Raw genomic sequence first — 24,178 nt, forward strand, 5'->3', positions numbered from 1 at the left:
TTTTAGCGTTTCTGCACTATACCATGCATCGGGCAAAGGCCTGTCACTGTAGAAACGTCGCCTCGATTATTACAGATACCCCCTTACAGTCCTTGAACTGTCTTGGAGGTAGATTACATTGTAGTCTAGTGGTACATCGACAGGTTTTCAATGTGTTGATTTATTTTAGCGTTTCTGCACTATACCATGCATCGGGCAAAGGCCTGTCACTGTAGAAACGTCACCTCGATTATTACAGATACCCGCTTACAGTCCTTGAACTGTCTTGGAGGTAGATTACATTGTAGTCTAGTGGTACATCGACAGGTTTTCAATGTGTTGATTTATTTTAGCGTTCCTGCACTATACCATGCATCGGGCAAAGGCCTGTCACTGTAGAAACGACGGCTCGATTATTACAGATACCCCTTACAGTCCTTGAACTGTCTTGGAGGTAGATTACATTGTAGTCTAGTGGTACATCGACAGGTTTTCAATGTGTTGATTTATTTTAGCGTTCCTGCACTATACCATGCATCGGGCAAAGGCCTTTCACTGTAGAAACGACGCCTCGATTATTACAGATACCCCTTACAGTCCTTGAACTGTCTTGGAGGTAGATTACATTGTAGTCTAGTGGTACATCGACAGGTTTTCAATGTGTTGATTTATTTTAGCGTTTCTGCACTATACCATGCATCGGGCAAAGGCCTGTCACTGTAGAAACGACACCTCGATTATTACAGATACCCCTTACAGTCCTTGAACTGTCTTGGAGGTAGATTACATTGTAGTCTAGTGGTACATCGACAGGTTTTCAATGTGTTGATTTATTTTAGCGTTTCTGCACTATACCATGCATCGGGCAAAGGCCTGTCACTGTAGAAACGACGCCTCGATTATTACAGATACCCCTTACAGTCCTTGAACTGTCTTGGAGGTAGATTACATTGTAGTCTAGTGGTACATCGACAGGTTTTCAATGTGTTGATTTATTTTAGCGTTTCTGCACTATACCATGCATCGGGCAAAGGCCTGTCACTGTAGAAACGTCGCCTCGATTATTACAGATACCCCCTTACAGTCCTTGAACTGTCTTGGAGGTAGATTACATTGTAGTCTAGTGGTACATCGACAGGTTTTCAATGTGTTGATTTATTTTAGCGTTTCTGCACTATACCATGCATCGGGCAAAGGCCTGTCACTGTAGAAACGACGCCTCGATTATTACAGATACCCCTTACAGTCCTTGAACTGTCTTGGAGGTAGATTACATTGTAGTCTAGTGGTACATCGACAGGTTTTCAATGTGTTGATTTATTTTAGCGTTTCTGCACTATACCATGCATCGGGCAAAGGCCTGTCACTGTAGAAACGTCGCCTCGATTATTACAGATACCCCCTTACAGTCCTTCAACTGTCTTGGAGGTAGATTACATTGTAGTCTAGTGGTACATCGACAGGTTTTCAATGTGTTGATTTATTTTAGCGTTCCTGCACTATACCATGCATCGGGCAAAGGCCTGTCACTCTAGGAACGACGCCTCCATTATAACAGATACCCCTTACAGTCCTTGAACTGTCTTGGAGGTAGATTACATTGTAGTCTAGTGGTACATCGACAGGTTTTCAATGTGTAGATATAATTTAGCGTTCCTGCACTATACCATGCATCGGGCAAAGGCCTGTCACTGTAGGAACGACGCCTCGATTATTACAGATACCCCTTACAGTCCTTGAACTGTCTTGGAGGTAGATTACATTGTAGTCTAGTGGTACATCGACAGGTTTTCAATGTGTAGATATATTTTAGCGTTTCTGCACAATACCATGCATCGGGCAAAGGCCTGTCACTGTAGAAACGACGCCTCGATTATTACAGATACCCCTTACAGTCCTTGAACTGTCTTGGAGGTAGATTACATTGTAGTCTAGTGGTACATCGACAGGTTTTCAATGTGTTGATTTATTTTAGCGTTTCTGCACTATACCATGCATCGGGCAAAGGCCTTTCACTGTAGAAACGACGCCTCGATTATTACAGATACCCCTTACAGTCCTTGAACTGTCTTGGAGGTAGATTACATTGTAGTCTAGTGGTACATCGACAGGTTTTCAATGTGTTGATTTATTTTAGCGTTTCTGCACTATACCATGCATCGGGCAAAGGCCTGTCACTGTAGAAACGTCACCTCGATTATTACAGATAACCGCTTACAGTCCTTGAACTGTCTTGGAGGTAGATTACATTGTAGTCTAGTGGTACATCGACAGGTTTTCAATGTGTTGATTTATTTTAGCGTTTCTGCACTATACCATGCATCGGGCAAAGGCCTGTCACTGTAGGAACGACGCCTCGATTATTACAGATACCCCTTACAGTCCTTGAACTGTCTTGGAGGTAGATTACATTGTAGTCTAGTGGTACATCGACAGGTTTTCAATGTGTAGATATATTTTAGCGTTTCTGCACAATACCATGCATCGGGCAAAGGCCTGTCACTGTAGAAACGACGCCTCGATTATTACAGATACCCCTTACAGTCCTTGAACTGTCTTGGAGGTAGATTACATTGTAGTCTAGTGGTACATCGACAGGTTTTCAATGTGTTGATTTATTTTAGCGTTTCTGCACTATACCATGCATCGGGCAAAGGCCTTTCACTGTAGAAACGACGCCTCGATTATTACAGATACCCCTTACAGTCCTTGAACTGTCTTGGAGGTAGATTACATTGTAGTCTAGTGGTACATCGACAGGTTTTCAATATGTTGATTTATTTTAGCGTTTCTGCACTATACCATGCATCGGGCAAAGGCCTGTCACTGTAGAAACGTCGCCTCGATTATTACAGATACCCCCTTACAGTCCTTGAACTGTCTTGGAGGTAGATTACATTGTAGTCTAGTGGTACATCGACAGGTTTTCAATGTGTTGATTTATTTTAGCGTTTCTGCACTATACCATATACGCTTTAGTGTAAACACACTTAAATAAACCAACATTTTGAAAAACTGTTCATGTGTCGATAGACTACAATGTAGTCTACCTCTAGACCGATTGATGGCAATTTCGGGTAATATTTGAAGCAACCAAGCTGCAGCGAATGTAGGGGTATCTCCAATAATTAAAGCGAACTTTCTAAATTACAGGCGCTTTGTAGGTCTTGGTCCCATGTGCGGTATAGTGTAAACACACTTAAATAAACCAACATTTTGAACAACTGTTCATGTATCGATAGACTACAATGTAGTCTACCTCTAGAGCGACTGATGGAAATTTCGGGTAGTATTTGAAGCAACCAAGTTGCAGCGAATGTAGCAGTATCTCCAGTAATTGTGGCGAAGTTTCTACATTACAGGGGCTTTGTAGGCCTTGATCCCATGTGCGTTTTAGTGTAAACACACTTAAATAAACGAACATTTTGAAAAACTGTTCATGTATCGATAGACTACAATGTAGTCTACCTCTAGACCGATTTAGGGCAATTTCAGGTAGTATTTGAAGCAACCAAGCTGCAGCGAATGTAGGGGTATCTCCAATAATTGAGGCGAACTTTCTAGATTACAGGCGCTTTGTAGGCCTTGGTCCCATGTGCGTTTTAGTGTAAACACACTTAAATAAACCAACATTTTGAAAACCTGTTCATGTATCGATAGTCTACAATGTAGTCTACCTCTAGAGCAATTGATGGCAATTTCGGGTAGTATTTGAAGCAACGAAGTTGCAGCGAATGTAGCAGTATCTCCAATAATTGTGGCGAAGTTTCTACATTACAGGGGCTTTGTAGGCCTTGATCCCATGTGCGTTTTAGTGTAAACACACTTAAATAAACCAACATTTTGAAAAACTGTTCATGTATCGATAGACTACAATGTAGTCTACCTCTAGACCGATTGATGGCAATTTCGGGTAGTATTTGAAGCAACCAAGCTGCAGCGAATGTAGGGGTGTCTCCAATAATTAAAGCGAACTTTCTAAATTACAGGTGCTTTGTAGGTCTTGGTCCCATGTGCGGTATAGTGTAAACACACTTAAATAAACCAACATTTTGAACAACTGTTCATGTATCGATAGACTACAATGTAGTCTACCTGTAGAGCGATTGATGGAAATTTCGGGTAGTATTTGAAGCAACCAAGTTCCAGCGAATGTAGCAGTATCTCCAATAATTGTGGTGAAGTTTCTACATTACAGGCGTTTTGTACGCCTTGCTAACATGTACGCTTTAGTGTAAACACAATTAAATAAACCAACATTTTGAAAAACTTTTCATGTATCGATAGTCTACAATGTAGTCTACCTCTAGAGCAATTGATGGCAATTTCGGGTAGTATTTGAAGCAACGAAGTTGCAGCGAATGTAGCAGTATCTCCAATAATTGTTTCGAAGTTTCTACATTACAGGTGCTTTGTAGGCCTTGATCCCATGTGCGTTTTAGTGTAAACACACTTAAATAAACGAACATTTTGAAAAACTGTTCATGTATCGATAGACTACAATGTAGTCTACCTCTAGACCGATTGATGGCAATTTCGGGTAATATTTGAAGCAACCAAGCTGCAGCGAATGTAGGGGTATCTCCAATAATTAAAGCGAACTTTCTAAATTACAGGCGCTTTGTAGGTCTTGGTCCCATGTGCGGTATAGTGTAAACACACTTAAATAAACCAACATTTTGAACAACTGTTCATGTATCGATAGACTACAATGTAGTCTACCTCTAGAGCGACTGATGGAAATTTCGGGTAGTATTTGAAGCAACCAAGTTGCAGCGAATGTAGCAGTATCTCCAATAATTGTGGCGAAGTTTCTACATTACAGGGGCTTTGTAGGCCTTGATCCCATGTGCGTTTTAGTGTAAACACACTTAAATAAACGAACATTTTGAAAAACTGTTCATGTATCGATAGACTACAATGTAGTCTACCTCTAGACCGATTTAGGGCAATTTCAGGTAGTATTTGAAGCAACCAAGCTGCAGCGAATGTAGGGGTATCTCCAATAATTGAGGCGAACTTTCTAGATTACAGGCGCTTTGTAGGCCTTGGTCCCATGTGCGTTTTAGTGTAAACACACTTAAATAAACCAACATTTTGAAAACCTGTTCATGTATCGATAGTCTACAATGTAGTCTACCTCTAGAGCAATTGATGGCAATTTCGGGTAGTATTTGAAGCAACCAAGGTGCAGCGAATGTAGCAGTATCTCCAATAATTGTGGCGAAGTTTCTACATTACAGGGGCTTTGTAGGCCTTGATCCCATGTGCGTTTTAGTGTAAACACACTTAAATAAACCAACATTTTGAAAAACTGTTCATGTATCGATAGACTACAATGTAGTCTACCTCTAGACCGATTGATGGCAATTTCGGGTAGTATTTGAAGCAACCAAGCTGCAGCGAATGTAGGGGTGTCTCCAATAATTAAAGCGAACTTTCTAAATTACAGGTGCTTTGTAGGTCTTGGTCCCATGTGCGGTATAGTGTAAACACACTTAAATAAACCAACATTTTGAACAACTGTTCATGTATCGATAGACTACAATGTAGTCTACCTGTAGAGCGATTGATGGAAATTTCGGGTAGTATTTGAAGCAACCAAGTTCCAGCGAATGTAGCAGTATCTCCAATAATTGTGGTGAAGTTTCTACATTACAGGCGTTTTGTACGCCTTGCTAACATGTACGCTTTAGTGTAAACACAATTAAATAAACCAACATTTTGAAAAACTTTTCATGTATCGATAGTCTACAATGTAGTCTACCTCTAGAGCAATTGATGGCAATTTCGGGTAGTATTTGAAGCAACGAAGTTGCAGCGAATGTAGCAGTATCTCCAATAATTGTTTCGAAGTTTCTACATTACAGGGGCTTTGTAGGCCTTGATCCCATGTGCGTTTTAGTGTAAACACACTTAAATAAACGAACATTTTGAAAAACTGTTCATGTATCGATAGACTACAATGTAGTCTACCTCTAGACCGATTGATGGCAATTTCGGGTAATATTTGAAGCAACCAAGCTGCAGCGAATGTAGGGGTATCTCCAATAATTAAAGCGAACTTTCTAAATTACAGGCGCTTTGTAGGTCTTGGTCCCATGTGCGGTATAGTGTAAACACACTTAAATAAACCAACATTTTGAACAACTGTTCATGTATCGATAGACTACAATGTAGTCTACCTCTAGAGCGACTGATGGAAATTTCGGGTAGTATTTGAAGCAACCAAGTTGCAGCGAATGTAGCAGTATCTCCAATAATTGTGGCGAAGTTTCTACATTACAGGGGCTTTGTAGGCCTTGATCCCATGTGCGTTTTAGTGTAAACACACTTAAATAAACGAACATTTTGAAAAACTGTTCATGTATCGATAGACTACAATGTAGTCTACCTCTAGACCGATTTAGGGCAATTTCAGGTAGTATTTGAAGCAACCAAGCTGCAGCGAATGTAGGGGTATCTCCAATAATTGAGGCGAACTTTCTAGATTACAGGCGCTTTGTAGGCCTTGGTCCCATGTGCGTTTTAGTGTAAACACACTTAAATAAACCAACATTTTGAAAACCTGTTCATGTATCGATAGTCTACAATGTAGTCTACCTCTAGAGCAATTGATGGCAATTTCGGGTAGTATTTGAAGCAACGAAGTTGCAGCGAATGTAGCAGTATCTCCAATAATTGTGGCGAAGTTTCTACATTACAGGGGCTTTGTAGGCCTTGATCCCATGTGCGTTTTAGTGTAAACACACTTAAATAAACCAACATTTTGAAAAACTGTTCATGTATCGATAGACTACAATGTAGTCTACCTCTAGACCGATTGATGGCAATTTCGGGTAGTATTTGAAGCAACCAAGCTGCAGCGAATGTAGGGGTGTCTCCAATAATTAAAGCGAACTTTCTAAATTACAGGCGCTTTGTAGGTCTTGGTCCCATGTGCGGTATAGTGTAAACACACTTAAATAAACCAACATTTTGAACAACTGTTCATGTATCGATAGACTACAATGTAGTCTACCTGTAGAGCGATTGATGGAAATTTCGGGTAGTATTTGAAGCAACCAAGTTCCAGCGAATGTAGCAGTATCTCCAATAATTGTGGTGAAGTTTCTACATTACAGGCGTTTTGTACGCCTTGCTAACATGTACGCTTTAGTGTAAACACAATTAAATAAACCAACATTTTGAAAAACTGTTCATGTATCGATAGTCTACAATGTAGTCTACCTCTAGAGCAATTGATGGCAATTTTGGGTAGTATTTGAAGCAACGAAGTTGCAGCGAATGTAGCAGTATCTCCAATAATTGTTTCGAAGTTTCTACATTACAGGTGCTTTGTAGGCCTTGATCCCATGTGCGTTTTAGTGTAAACACACTTAAATAAACCAACATTTTGAAAAACTGTTCATGTATCGATAGACTACAATGTAGTCTACCTCTAGACCGATTGATGGCAATTTCGGGTAATATTTGAAGCAACCAAGCTGCAGCGAATGTAGGGGTATCTCCAATAATTAAAGCGAACTTTCTAAATTACAGGCGCTTTGTAGGTCTTGGTCCCATGTGCGGTATAGTGTAAACACACTTAAATAAACCAAGATTTTGAACAACTGTTCATGTATCGATAGACTACAATGTAGTCTACCTCTAGAGCGACTGATGGAAATTTCGGGTAGTATTTGAAGCAACCAAGTTGCAGCGAATGTAGCAGTATCTCCAATAATTGTGGTGAAGTTTCTACATTACAGGCGTTTTGTACGCCTTGCTAACATGTACGCTTTAGTGTAAACACACTTAAATAAACCAACATTTTGAAAAACTGTTCATGTATCGATAGTCTACAATGTAGTCTACCTCTACAGCAATTGATGGCAATTTCGGGTAGTATTTGAAGCAACCAAGCTGCAGCGAATGTAACAGTATCTCCAATAATTGAAGCGAAGTTTCTACATTACAGGTGCTTTGTAGGCCTTCCTTCCATGTACGTTATAGTGTAAACACACTTAAATAAACCAACATTTTGAACAACTGTTCATGTATCGATAGACTCCAGTGTAGTCTCCCTCTAGACCGATTGATGGCAATTTCGGGTAGTATTTGAAGCAACCAAGCTGCAGCGAATGTAGGGGTATCTCCAATAATTAAAGCGAACTCTCTAGATTACAGGCGCTTTGTAGGTCTTGGTCCCATGTGCGTTTTAGTGTAAACACACTTAAATACACCAACATTTTGAAAAACTGTTCATGAATCGATAGACTACAATGTAGTCTACCTCTACACCGATTGATGGCAATTTCGGGTAGTATTTGAAGCAACCAAGCTGCAGCGAATGTAGGGGTATCTCCAATAATTAAAGCGAACTTTCTAAATTACAGGCGCTTTATAGGTCTTGGTCCCATGTGCGTTTTAGTGTAAACACACTTAAATACACCAACATTTTGAAAAACTGTTCATGTATCGATGGTCTACAATATAGTCTACCTCTAGAGCGATTGATGGCAATTTCGGGTAGTATTTGAAGCAACCAAGCTGCAGCGAATGTAGCAGTATCTCCAATAATTGTGGCGTAGTTTCTATATTACAGGTGCTTTGTGGGCCTTGGTCAAATGTACGTTATAGTGTAAACACACTTAAATAAAAAACATTTTGAACAACTGTTCATGAATCGATAGACTACAATGTAGTCTACCTCTACACCGATTGATGGCAATTTCGGGTAGTATTTGAAGCAACCAAGCTGCAGCGAATGTAGGGGTATCTCCAATAATTAAAGCGATCTTTCTAAATTACAGGCGCTTTGTAGGTCTTGGTCCCATGTGCGTTTTAGTGTAAACACACTTAAATACACCAACATTTTGAAAAACTGTTCATGTATCGATAGACTACAATGTAGTCTACCTGTAGAGCGATTGATGGCAATTTCGGGTAGTATTTGAAGCAACCAAGCTGCAGCGAATGTAACAGTATCTCCAATAATTGAAGCGAAGTTTCTACATTACAGGTGCTTTGTAGGCCTTCCTTCCATGTACGTTATAGTGTAAACACACTTAAATAAACGAACATTTTGAACAACTGTTCATGAATCGATAGACTACAATGTAGTCTACCTCTACACCGATTGATGGCAATTTCGGGTAGTATTTGAAGCAAGCAAGGTGCAGCGAATGTAGAGGTATCTCCAATAATTAAAGCGAACTTTCTAAATTACAGGCGCTTTGTAGGTCTTGGTCCCATGTGCGTTTTAGTGTAAACACACTTAAATAAACGAACATTTTGAAAAACTGTTCATGTATCGATAGACTACAATGTAGTCTACCTCTAGACCGATTGATGGCAATTTCGGGTAATATTTGAAGCAACCAAGCTGCAGCGAATGTAGGGGTATCTCCAATAATTAAAGCGAACTTTCTAAATTACAGGCGCTTTGTAGGTCTTGGTCCCATGTGCGGTATAGTGTAAACACACTTAAATAAACCAAGATTTTGAACAACTGTTCATGTATCGATAGACTACAATGTAGTCTACCTCTAGAGCGACTGATGGAAATTTCGGGTAGTATTTGAAGCAACCAAGTTGCAGCGAATGTAGCAGTATCTCCAATAATTGTGGTGAAGTTTCTACATTACAGGCGTTTTGTACGCCTTGCTAACATGTACGCTTTAGTGTAAACACACTTAAATAAACCAACATTTTGAAAAACTGTTCATGTATCGATAGTCTACAATGTAGTCTACCTCTACAGCAATTGATGGCAATTTCGGGTAGTATTTGAAGCAACCAAGCTGCAGCGAATGTAGGGGTATCTCCAATAATTAAAGCGAACTCTCTAGATTACAGGCGCTTTGTAGGTCTTGGTCCCATGTGCGTTTTAGTGTAAACACACTTAAATACACCAACATTTTGAAAAACTGTTCATGAATCGATAGACTACAATGTAGTCTACCTCTACACCGATTGATGGCAATTTCGGGTAGTATTTGAAGCAACCAAGCTGCAGCGAATGTAGGGGTATCTCCAATAATTAAAGCGAACTTTCTAAATTACAGGCGCTTTATAGGTCTTGGTCCCATGTGCGTTTTAGTGTAAACACACTTAAATACACCAACATTTTGAAAAACTGTTCATGTATCGATGGTCTACAATATAGTCTACCTCTAGAGCGATTGATGGCAATTTCGGGTAGTATTTGAAGCAACCAAGCTGCAGCGAATGTAGCAGTATCTCCAATAATTGTGGCGTAGTTTCTATATTACAGGTGCTTTGTGGGCCTTGGTCAAATGTACGTTATAGTGTAAACACACTTAAATAAAAAACATTTTGAACAACTGTTCATGAATCGATAGACTACAATGTAGTCTACCTCTACACCGATTGATGGCAATTTCGGGTAGTATTTGAAGCAACCAAGCTGCAGCGAATGTAGGGGTATCTCCAATAATTAAAGCGATCTTTCTAAATTACAGGCGCTTTGTAGGTCTTGGTCCCATGTGCGTTTTAGTGTAAACACACTTAAATACACCAACATTTTGAAAAACTGTTCATGTATCGATAGACTACAATGTAGTCTACCTGTAGAGCGATTGATGGCAATTTCGGGTAGTATTTGAAGCAACCAAGCTGCAGCGAATGTAACAGTATCTCCAATAATTGAAGCGAAGTTTCTACATTACAGGTGCTTTGTAGGCCTTCCTTCCATGTACGTTATAGTGTAAACACACTTAAATAAACGAACATTTTGAACAACTGTTCATGAATCGATAGACTACAATGTAGTCTACCTCTACACCGATTGATGGCAATTTCGGGTAGTATTTGAAGCAAGCAAGGTGCAGCGAATGTAGAGGTATCTCCAATAATTAAAGCGAACTTTCTAAATTACAGGCGCTTTGTAGGTCTTGGTCCCATGTGCGTTTTAGTGTAAACACACTTAAATAAACGAACATTTTGAAAAACTGTTCATGTATCGATAGACTACAATGTAGTCTACCTCTAGACCGATTGATGGCAATTTCGGGTAATATTTGAAGCAACCAAGCTGCAGCGAATGTAGGGGTATCTCCAATAATTAAAGCGAACTTTCTAAATTACAGGCGCTTTGTAGGTCTTGGTCCCATGTGCGGTATAGTGTAAACACACTTAAATAAACCAAGATTTTGAACAACTGTTCATGTATCGATAGACTACAATGTAGTCTACCTCTAGAGCGACTGATGGAAATTTCGGGTAGTATTTGAAGCAACCAAGTTGCAGCGAATGTAGCAGTATCTCCAATAATTGTGGTGAAGTTTCTACATTACAGGCGTTTTGTACGCCTTGCTAACATGTACGCTTTAGTGTAAACACACTTAAATAAACCAACATTTTGAAAAACTGTTCATGTATCGATAGTCTACAATGTAGTCTACCTCTACAGCAATTGATGGCAATTTCGGGTAGTATTTGAAGCAACCAAGCTGCAGCGAATGTAACAGTATCTCCAATAATTGAAGCGAAGTTTCTACATTACAGGTGCTTTGTAGGCCTTCCTTCCATGTACGTTATAGTGTAAACACACTTAAATAAACCAACATTTTGAACAACTGTTCATGTATCGATAGACTCCAGTGTAGTCTACCTCTAGACCGATTGATGGCAATTTCAGGTAGTATTTGAAGCAACCAAGCTGCAGCGAATGTAGGGGTATCTCCAATAATTAAAGCGAACTCTCTAGATTACAGGCGCTTTGTAGGTCTTGGTCCCATGTGCGTTTTAGTGTAAACACACTTAAATACACCAACATTTTGAAAAACTGTTCATGAATCGATAGACTACAATGTAGTCTACCTCTACACCGATTGATGGCAATTTCGGGTAGTATTTGAAGCAACCAAGCTGCAGCGAATGTAGGGGTATCTCCAATAATTAAAGCGAACTTTCTAAATTACAGGCGCTTTATAGGTCTTGGTCCCATGTGCGTTTTAGTGTAAACACACTTAAATACACCAACATTTTGAAAAACTGTTCATGTATCGATGGTCTACAATGTAGTCTACCTCTAGAGCGATTGATGGCAATTTCGGGTAGTATTTGAAGCAACCAAGCTGCAGCGAATGTAGCAGTATCTCCAATAATTGAAGCGAAGTTTCTACATTACAGGTGCTTTGTAGGCCTTCCTTCCATGTACGTTATAGTGTAAACACACTTAAATAAACGAACATTTTGAACAACTGTTCATGAATCGATAGACTACAATGTAGTCTACCTCTACACCGATTGATGGCAATTTCGGGTAGTATTTGAAGCAACCAAGCTGCAGCGAATGTAGGGGTATCTCCAATAATTAAAGCGAACTTTCTAAATTACAGGCGCTTTATAGGTCTTGGTCCCATGTGCGTTTTAGTGTAAACACACTTAAATACACCAACATTTTGAAAAACTGTTCATGTATCGATGGTCTAAAATATAGTCTACCTCTAGAGCGATTGATGGCAATTTCGGGTAGTATTTGAAGCAACCAAGCTGCAGCGAATGTAGCAGTATCTCCAATAATTGTGGCGTAGTTTCTATATTACAGGTGCTTTGTGGGCCTTGGTCAAATGTACGTTATAGTGTAAACACACTTAAATAAAAAAACATTTTGAACAACTGTTCATAAATCGATAGACTACAATGTAGTCTACCTCTACACCGATTGATGGCAATTTCGGGTAGTATTTGAAGCAACCAAGCTGCAGCGAATGTAGGGGTATCTCCAATAATTAAAGCGAACTTTCTAAATTACAGGCGCTTTGTAGGTCTTGGTCCCATGTGCGTTTTAGTGTAAACACACTTAAATACACCAACATTTTGAAAAACTGTTCATGTATCGATAGACTACAATGTAGTCTACCTGTAGAGCGATTGATGGCAATTTCGGGTAGTATTTGAAGCAACCAAGCTGCAGCGAATGTAACAGTATCTCCAATAATTGAAGCGAAGTTTCTACATTACAGGTGCTTTGTAGGCCTTCCTTCCATGTACGTTATAGTGTAAACACACTTAAATAAACCAACATTTTGAACAACTGTTCATGTATCGATAGACTCCAGTGTAGTCTACCTCTAGACCGATTGATGGCAATTTCAGGTAGTATTTGAAGCAACCAAGCTGCAGCGAATGTAGGGGTATCTCCAATAATTAAAGCGAACTCTCTAGATTACAGGCGCTTTGTAGGTCTTGGTCCCATGTGCGTTTTAGTGTAAACACACTTAAATACACCAACATTTTGAAAAACTGTTCATGAATCGATAGACTACAATGTAGTCTACCTCTACACCGATTGATGGCAATTTCGGGTAGTATTTGAAGCAACCAAGCTGCAGCGAATGTAGGGGTATCTCCAATAATTAAAGCGAACTTTCTAAATTACAGGCGCTTTATAGGTCTTGGTCCCATGTGCGTTTTAGTGTAAACACACTTAAATACACCAACATTTTGAAAAACTGTTCATGTATCGATGGTCTACAATATAGTCTACCTCTAGAGCGATTGATGGCAATTTCGGGTAGTATTTGAAGCAACCAAGCTGCAGCGAATGTAGCAGTATCTCCAATAATTGAAGCGAAGTTTCTACATTACAGGTGCTTTGTAGGCCTTCCTTCCATGTACGTTATAGTGTAAACACACTTAAATAAACGAACATTTTGAACAACTGTTCATGAATCGATAGACTACAATGTAGTCTACCTCTACACCGATTGATGGCAATTTCGGGTAGTATTTGAAGCAACCAAGGTGCAGCGAATGTAGAGGTATCTCCAATAATTAAAGCGAACTTTCTAAATTACAGGCGCTTTATAGGTCTTGGTCCCATGTGCGTTTTAGTGTAAACACACTTAAATACACCAACATTTTGAAAAACTGTTCATGTATCGATGGTCTACAATATAGTCTACCTCTAGAGCGATTGATGGCAATTTCGGGTAGTATTTGAAGCAACCAAGCTGCAGCGAATGTAGCAGTATCTCCAATAATTGTGGCGTAGTTTCTATATTACAGGGGCTTTGTGGGCCTTGATCAAATGTACGTTATAGTGTAAACACACTTAAATAAAAAAACATTTTGAACAACTGTTCATGAATCGATAGACTACAATGTAGTCTACCTCTACACCGATTGATGGCAATTTCGGGTAGTATTTGAAGCAACCAAGCTGCAGCGAATGTAGGGGTATCTCCAATAATTAAAGCGAACTTTCTAAATTACAGGCGCTTTGTAGGTCTTGGTCCCATGTGCGTTTTAGTGTAAACACACTTAAATACACCAACATTTTGAAAAACTGTTCATGTATCGATAGACTACAATGTAGTCTACCTGTAGAGCGATTGATGGCAATTTCGGGTAGTATTTGAAGCAACCAAGCTGCAGCGAATGTAACAGTATCTCCAATAATTGAAGCGAAGTTTCTACATTACAGGTGCTTTGTAGGCCTTCCTTCCATGTACGTTATAGTGTAAACACACTTAAATAAACGAACATTTTAAACAACTGTTCATGAATCGATAGACTACAATGTAGTCTACCTCTACACCGATTGATGGCAATTTCGGGTAGTATTTGAAGCAACCAAGGTGCAGCGAATGTAGAGGTATCTCCAATAATTAAAGCGAACTTTCTAAATTACAGGCGCTTTGTAGGTCTTGGTCCCATGTGCGTTTTAGTGTAAACACACTTAAATAAACCAACATTTTGAAAAACTGTTCATGTATCGATAGTCTACAATGTAGTCTACCTCTACAGCAATTGATGGCAATTTCGGGTAGTATTTGAAGCAACCAAGCTGCAGCGAATGTAACAGTATCTCCAATAATTGAAGCGAAGTTTCTACATTACAGGTGCTTTGTAGGCCTTCCTTCCATGTACGTTATAGTGTAAACACACTTAAATAAACGAACATTTTGAACAACTGTTCATGAATCGATAGACTACAATGTAGTCTACCTCTACACCGATTGATGGCAATTTCGGGTAGTATTTGAAGCAACCAAGTTGCAGCGAATGTAGCAGTATCTCCAATAATTGTGGTGAAGTTTCTACATTACAGGCGTTTTGTACGCCTTGCTAACATGTACGCTTTAGTGTAAACACACTTAAATAAACCAACATTTTGAAAAACTGTTCATGTATCGATAGTCTACAATGTAGTCTACCTCTACAGCAATTGATGGCAATTTCGGGTAGTATTTGAAGCAACCAAGCTGCAGCGAATGTAACAGTATCTCCAATAATTGAAGCGAAGTTTCTACATTACAGGTGCTTTGTAGGCCTTCCTTCCATGTACGTTATAGTGTAAACACACTTAAATAAACCAACATTTTGAACAACTGTTCATGTATCGATAGACTCCAGTGTAGTCTACCTCTAGACCGATTGATGGCAATTTCAGGTAGTATTTGAAGCAACCAAGCTGCAGCGAATGTAGGGGTATCTCCAATAATTAAAGCGAACTCTCTAGATTACAGGCGCTTTGTAGGTCTTGGTCCCATGTGCGTTTTAGTGTAAACACACTTAAATACACCAACATTTTGAAAAACTGTTCATGAATCGATAGACTACAATGTAGTCTACCTCTACACCGATTGATGGCAATTTCGGGTAGTATTTGAAGCAACCAAGCTGCAGCGAATGTAGGGGTATCTCCAATAATTAAAGCGAACTTTCTAAATTACAGGCGCTTTATAGGTCTTGGTCCCATGTGCGTTTTAGTGTAAACACACTTAAATACACCAACATTTTGAAAAACTGTTCATGTATCGATGGTCTACAATATAGTCTACCTCTAGAGCGATTGATGGCAATTTCGGGTAGTATTTGAAGCAACCAAGCTGCAGCGAATGTAGCAGTATCTCCAATAATTGAAGCGAAGTTTCTACATTACAGGTGCTTTGTAGGCCTTCCTTCCATGTACGTTATAGTGTAAACACACTTAAATAAACGAACATTTTGAACAACTGTTCATGAATCGATAGACTACAATGTAGTCTACCTCTACACCGATTGATGGCAATTTCGGGTAGTATTTGAAGCAACCAAGGTGCAGCGAATGTAGAGGTATCTCCAATAATTAAAGCGAACTTTCTAAATTACAGGCGCTTTGTAGGTCTTGGTCCCATGTGCGTTTTAGTGTAAACACACTTAAATACACCAACATTTTGAAAAACTGTTCATGTATCGATAGACTACAATGTAGTCTACCTGTAGAGCGATTGATGGCAATTTCGGGTAGAATTTGAAGCAACCAAGCTGCAGCGAATGTAACAGTTTCTCCAATAATTGAAGCGAAGTTTCTACATTACAGGTGCTTTGTAGGCCTTCCTTCCATGTACGTTATAGTGTAAACACACTTAAATAAGCCAACATTTTGAACAACTGTTCATGAATCGATAGACTCCAGTGTAGTCTACCTCTAGACCGATTGATGGCAATTTCAGGTAGTATTTGAAGCAACCAAGCTGCAGCGAATGTAGGGGTATCTCCAATAATTAAAGCGAACTCTCTAGATTACAGGCGCTTTGTAGGTCTTGGTCCCATGTGCGTTTTAGTGTAAACACACTTAAATACACCAACATTTTGAAAAACTGTTCATGAATCGATAGACTACAATGTAGTCTACCTCTACACCGATTGATGGCAATTTCGGGTAGTATTTGAAGCAACCAAGCTGCAGCGAATGTAGGGGTATCTCCAATAATTAAAGCGAACTTTCTAAATTACAGGCGCTTTATAGGTCTTGGTCCCATGTGCGTTTTAGTGTAAACACACTTAAATACACCAACATTTTGAAAAACTGTTCATGTATCGATGGTCTACAATATAGTCTACCTCTAGAGCGATTGATGGCAATTTCGGGTAGTATTTGAAGCAACCAAGCTGCAGCGAATGTAGCAGTATCTCCAATAATTGTGGCGTAGTTTCTATATTACAGGTGCTTTGTGGGCCTTGGTCAAATGTACGTTATAGTGTAAACACACTTAAATAAAAAACATTTTGAACAACTGTTCATGAATCGATAGACTACAATGTAGTCTACCTCTACACCGATTGATGGCAATTTCGGGTAGTATTTGAAGCAACCAAGCTGCAGCGAATGTAGGGGTATCTCCAATAATTAAAGCGATCTTTCTAAATTACAGGCGCTTTGTAGGTCTTGGTCCCATGTGCGTTTTAGTGTAAACACACTTAAATACACCAACATTTTGAAAAACTGTTCATGTATCGATAGACTACAATGTAGTCTACCTGTAGAGCGATTGATGGCAATTTCGGGTAGTATTTGAAGCAACCAAGCTGCAGCGAATGTAACAGTATCTCCAATAATTGAAGCGAAGTTTCTACATTACAGGTGCTTTGTAGGCCTTCCTTCCATGTACGTTATAGTGTAAACACACTTAAATAAACGAACATTTTGAACAACTGTTCATGAATCGATAGACTACAATGTAGTCTACCTCTACACCGATTGATGGCAATTTCGGGTAGTATTTGAAGCAAGCAAGGTGCAGCGAATGTAGAGGTATCTCCAATAATTAAAGCGAACTTTCTAAATTACAGGCGCTTTGTAGGTCTTGGTCCCATGTGCGTTTTAGTGTAAACACACTTAAATAAACGAACATTTTGAAAAACTGTTCATGTATCGATAGACTACAATGTAGTCTACCTCTAGACCGATTGATGGCAATTTCGGGTAATATTTGAAGCAACCAAGCTGCAGCGAATGTAGGGGTATCTCCAATAATTAAAGCGAACTTTCTAAATTACAGGCGCTTTGTAGGTCTTGGTCCCATGTGCGGTATAGTGTAAACACACTTAAATAAACCAAGATTTTGAACAACTGTTCATGTATCGATAGACTACAATGTAGTCTACCTCTAGAGCGACTGATGGAAATTTCGGGTAGTATTTGAAGCAACCAAGTTGCAGCGAATGTAGCAGTATCTCCAATAATTGTGGTGAAGTTTCTACATTACAGGCGTTTTGTACGCCTTGCTAACATGTACGCTTTAGTGTAAACACACTTAAATAAACCAACATTTTGAAAAACTGTTCATGTATCGATAGTCTACAATGTAGTCTACCTCTACAGCAATTGATGGCAATTTCGGGTAGTATTTGAAGCAACCAAGCTGCAGCGAATGTAACAGTATCTCCAATAATTGAAGCGAAGTTTCTACATTACAGGTGCTTTGTAGGCCTTCCTTCCATGTACGTTATAGTGTAAACACACTTAAATAAACCAACATTTTGAACAACTGTTCATGTATCGATAGACTCCAGTGTAGTCTACCTCTAGACCGATTGATGGCAATTTCAGGTAGTATTTGAAGCAACCAAGCTGCAGCGAATGTAGGGGTATCTCCAATAATTAAAGCGAACTCTCTAGATTACAGGCGCTTTGTAGGTCTTGGTCCCATGTGCGTTTTAGTGTAAACACACTTAAATACACCAACATTTTGAAAAACTGTTCATGAATCGATAGACTACAATGTAGTCTACCTCTACACCGATTGATGGCAATTTCGGGTAGTATTTGAAGCAACCAAGCTGCAGCGAATGTAGGGGTATCTCCAATAATTAAAGCGAACTTTCTAAATTACAGGCGCTTTATAGGTCTTGGTCCCATGTGCGTTTTAGTGTAAACACACTTAAATACACCAACATTTTGAAAAACTGTTCATGTATCGATGGTCTACAATGTAGTCTACCTCTAGAGCGATTGATGGCAATTTCGGGTAGTATTTGAAGCAACCAAGCTGCAGCGAATGTAGCAGTATCTCCAATAATTGAAGCGAAGTTTCTACATTACAGGTGCTTTGTAGGCCTTCCTTCCATGTACGTTATAGTGTAAACACACTTAAATAAACGAACATTTTGAACAACTGTTCATGAATCGATAGACTACAATGTAGTCTACCTCTACACCGATTGATGGCAATTTCGGGTAGTATTTGAAGCAACCAAGCTGCAGCGAATGTAGGGGTATCTCCAATAATTAAAGCGATCTTTCTAAATTACAGGCGCTTTGTAGGTCTTGGTCCCATGTGCGTTTTAGTGTAAACACACTTAAATACACCAACATTTTGAAAAACTGTTCATGTATCGATAGACTACAATGTAGTCTACCTGTAGAGCGATTGATGGCAATTTCGGGTAGTATTTGAAGCAACCAAGCTGCAGCGAATGTAACAGTATCTCCAATAATTGAAGCGAAGTTTCTACATTACAGGTGCTTTGTAGGCCTTCCTTCCATGTACGTTATAGTGTAAACACACTTAAATAAACGAACATTTTGAACAACTGTTCATGAATCGATAGACTACAATGTAGTCTACCTCTACACCGATTGATGGCAATTTCGGGTAGTATTTGAAGCAAGCAAGGTGCAGCGAATGTAGAGGTATCTCCAATAATTAAAGCGAACTTTCTAAATTACAGGCGCTTTGTAGGTCTTGGTCCCATGTGCGTTTTAGTGTAAACACACTTAAATAAACGAACATTTTGAAAAACTGTTCATGTATCGATAGACTACAATGTAGTCTACCTCTAGACCGATTGATGGCAATTTCGGGTAATATTTGAAGCAACCAAGCTGCAGCGAATGTAGGGGTATCTCCAATAATTAAAGCGAACTTTCTAAATTACAGGCGCTTTGTAGGTCTTGGTCCCATGTGCGGTATAGTGTAAACACACTTAAATAAACCAAGATTTTGAACAACTGTTCATGTATCGATAGACTACAATGTAGTCTACCTCTAGAGCGACTGATGGAAATTTCGGGTAGTATTTGAAGCAACCAAGTTGCAGCGAATGTAGCAGTATCTCCAATAATTGTGGTGAAGTTTCTACATTACAGGCGTTTTGTACGCCTTGCTAACATGTACGCTTTAGTGTAAACACACTTAAATAAACCAACATTTTGAAAAACTGTTCATGTATCGATAGTCTACAATGTAGTCTACCTCTACAGCAATTGATGGCAATTTCGGGTAGTATTTGAAGCAACCAAGCTGCAGCGAATGTAACAGTATCTCCAATAATTGAAGCGAAGTTTCTACATTACAGGTGCTTTGTAGGCCTTCCTTCCATGTACGTTATAGTGTAAACACACTTAAATAAACCAACATTTTGAACAACTGTTCATGTATCGATAGACTCCAGTGTAGTCTACCTCTAGACCGATTGATGGCAATTTCAGGTAGTATTTGAAGCAACCAAGCTGCAGCGAATGTAGGGGTATCTCCAATAATTAAAGCGAACTCTCTAGATTACAGGCGCTTTGTAGGTCTTGGTCCCATGTGCGTTTTAGTGTAAACACACTTAAATACACCAACATTTTGAAAAACTGTTCATGAATCGATAGACTACAATGTAGTCTACCTCTACACCGATTGATGGCAATTTCGGGTAGTATTTGAAGCAACCAAGCTGCAGCGAATGTAGGGGTATCTCCAATAATTAAAGCGAACTTTCTAAATTACAGGCGCTTTATAGGTCTTGGTCCCATGTGCGTTTTAGTGTAAACACACTTAAATACACCAACATTTTGAAAAACTGTTCATGTATCGATGGTCTACAATGTAGTCTACCTCTAGAGCGATTGATGGCAATTTCGGGTAGTATTTGAAGCAACCAAGCTGCAGCGAATGTAGCAGTATCTCCAATAATTGAAGCGAAGTTTCTACATTACAGGTGCTTTGTAGGCCTTCCTTCCATGTACGTTATAGTGTAAACACACTTAAATAAACGAACATTTTGAACAACTGTTCATGAATCGATAGACTACAATGTAGTCTACCTCTACACCGATTGATGGCAATTTCGGGTAGTATTTGAAGCAACCAAGCTGCAGCGAATGTAGGGGTATCTCCAATAATTAAAGCGAACTTTCTAAATTACAGGCGCTTTATAGGTCTTGGTCCCATGTGCGTTTTAGTGTAAACACACTTAAATACACCAACATTTTGAAAAACTGTTCATGTATCGATGGTCTAAAATATAGTCTACCTCTAGAGCGATTGATGGCAATTTCGGGTAGTATTTGAAGCAACCAAGCTGCAGCGAATGTAGCAGTATCTCCAATAATTGTGGCGTAGTTTCTATATTACAGGTGCTTTGTGGGCCTTGGTCAAATGTACGTTATAGTGTAAACACACTTAAATAAAAAAACATTTTGAACAACTGTTCATAAATCGATAGACTACAATGTAGTCTACCTCTACACCGATTGATGGCAATTTCGGGTAGTATTTGAAGCAACCAAGCTGCAGCGAATGTAGGGGTATCTCCAATAATTAAAGCGAACTTTCTAAATTACAGGCGCTTTGTAGGTCTTGGTCCCATGTGCGTTTTAGTGTAAACACACTTAAATACACCAACATTTTGAAAAACTGTTCATGTATCGATAGACTACAATGTAGTCTACCTGTAGAGCGATTGATGGCAATTTCGGGTAGTATTTGAAGCAACCAAGCTGCAGCGAATGTAACAGTATCTCCAATAATTGAAGCGAAGTTTCTACATTACAGGTGCTTTGTAGGCCTTCCTTCCATGTACGTTATAGTGTAAACACACTTAAATAAACCAACATTTTGAACAACTGTTCATGTATCGATAGACTCCAGTGTAGTCTACCTCTAGACCGATTGATGGCAATTTCAGGTAGTATTTGAAGCAACCAAGCTGCAGCGAATGTAGGGGTATCTCCAATAATTAAAGCGAACTCTCTAGATTACAGGCGCTTTGTAGGTCTTGGTCCCATGTGCGTTTTAGTGTAAACACACTTAAATACACCAACATTTTGAAAAACTGTTCATGAATCGATAGACTACAATGTAGTCTACCTCTACACCGATTGATGGCAATTTCGGGTAGTATTTGAAGCAACCAAGCTGCAGCGAATGTAGGGGTATCTCCAATAATTAAAGCGAACTTTCTAAATTACAGGCGCTTTATAGGTCTTGGTCCCATGTGCGTTTTAGTGTAAACACACTTAAATACACCAACATTTTGAAAAACTGTTCATGTATCGATGGTCTACAATATAGTCTACCTCTAGAGCGATTGATGGCAATTTCGGGTAGTATTTGAAGCAACCAAGCTGCAGCGAATGTAGCAGTATCTCCAATAATTGAAGCGAAGTTTCTACATTACAGGTGCTTTGTAGGCCTTCCTTCCATGTACGTTATAGTGTAAACACACTTAAATAAACGAACATTTTGAACAACTGTTCATGAATCGATAGACTACAATGTAGTCTACCTCTACACCGATTGATGGCAATTTCGGGTAGTATTTGAAGCAACCAAGGTGCAGCGAATGTAGAGGTATCTCCAATAATTAAAGCGAACTTTCTAAATTACAGGCGCTTTATAGGTCTTGGTCCCATGTGCGTTTTAGTGTAAACACACTTAAATACACCAACATTTTGAAAAACTGTTCATGTATCGATGGTCTACAATATAGTCTACCTCTAGAGCGATTGATGGCAATTTCGGGTAGTATTTGAAGCAACCAAGCTGCAGCGAATGTAGCAGTATCTCCAATAATTGTGGCGTAGTTTCTATATTACAGGGGCTTTGTGGGCCTTGATCAAATGTACGTTATAGTGTAAACACACTTAAATAAAAAAACATTTTGAACAACTGTTCATGAATCGATAGACTACAATGTAGTCTACCTCTACACCGATTGATGGCAATTTCGGGTAGTATTTGAAGCAACCAAGCTGCAGCGAATGTAGGGGTATCTCCAATAATTAAAGCGAACTTTCTAAATTACAGGCGCTTTGTAGGTCTTGGTCCCATGTGCGTTTTAGTGTAAACACACTTAAATACACCAACATTTTGAAAAACTGTTCATGTATCGATAGACTACAATGTAGTCTACCTGTAGAGCGATTGATGGCAATTTCGGGTAGTATTTGAAGCAACCAAGCTGCAGCGAATGTAACAGTATCTCCAATAATTGAAGCGAAGTTTCTACATTACAGGTGCTTTGTAGGCCTTCCTTCCATGTACGTTATAGTGTAAACACACTTAAATAAACGAACATTTTAAACAACTGTTCATGAATCGATAGACTACAATGTAGTCTACCTCTACACCGATTGATGGCAATTTCGGGTAGTATTTGAAGCAACCAAGGTGCAGCGAATGTAGAGGTATCTCCAATAATTAAAGCGAACTTTCTAAATTACAGGCGCTTTGTAGGTCTTGGTCCCATGTGCGTTTTAGTGTAAACACACTTAAATAAACCAACATTTTGAAAAACTGTTCATGTATCGATAGTCTACAATGTAGTCTACCTCTACAGCAATTGATGGCAATTTCGGGTAGTATTTGAAGCAACCAAGCTGCAGCGAATGTAACAGTATCTCCAATAATTGAAGCGAAGTTTCTACATTACAGGTGCTTTGTAGGCCTTCCTTCCATGTACGTTATAGTGTAAACACACTTAAATAAACGAACATTTTGAACAACTGTTCATGAATCGATAGACTACAATGTAGTCTACCTCTACACCGATTGATGGCAATTTCGGGTAGTATTTGAAGCAACCAAGTTGCAGCGAATGTAGCAGTATCTCCAATAATTGTGGTGAAGTTTCTACATTACAGGCGTTTTGTACGCCTTGCTAACATGTACGCTTTAGTGTAAACACACTTAAATAAACCAACATTTTGAAAAACTGTTCATGTATCGATAGTCTACAATGTAGTCTACCTCTACAGCAATTGATGGCAATTTCGGGTAGTATTTGAAGCAACCAAGCTGCAGCGAATGTAACAGTATCTCCAATAATTGAAGCGAAGTTTCTACATTACAGGTGCTTTGTAGGCCTTCCTTCCATGTACGTTATAGTGTAAACACACTTAAATAAACCAACATTTTGAACAACTGTTCATGTATCGATAGACTCCAGTGTAGTCTACCTCTAGACCGATTGATGGCAATTTCAGGTAGTATTTGAAGCAACCAAGCTGCAGCGAATGTAGGGGTATCTCCAATAATTAAAGCGAACTCTCTAGATTACAGGCGCTTTGTAGGTCTTGGTCCCATGTGCGTTTTAGTGTAAACACACTTAAATACACCAACATTTTGAAAAACTGTTCATGAATCGATAGACTACAATGTAGTCTACCTCTACACCGATTGATGGCAATTTCGGGTAGTATTTGAAGCAA

Source organism: Haliotis asinina, chromosome 15 (genome assembly GCF_037392515.1).
Source record: "Haliotis asinina isolate JCU_RB_2024 chromosome 15, JCU_Hal_asi_v2, whole genome shotgun sequence".
NCBI classification, from domain to species: Eukaryota; Metazoa; Mollusca; class Gastropoda; order Lepetellida; family Haliotidae; genus Haliotis; species Haliotis asinina.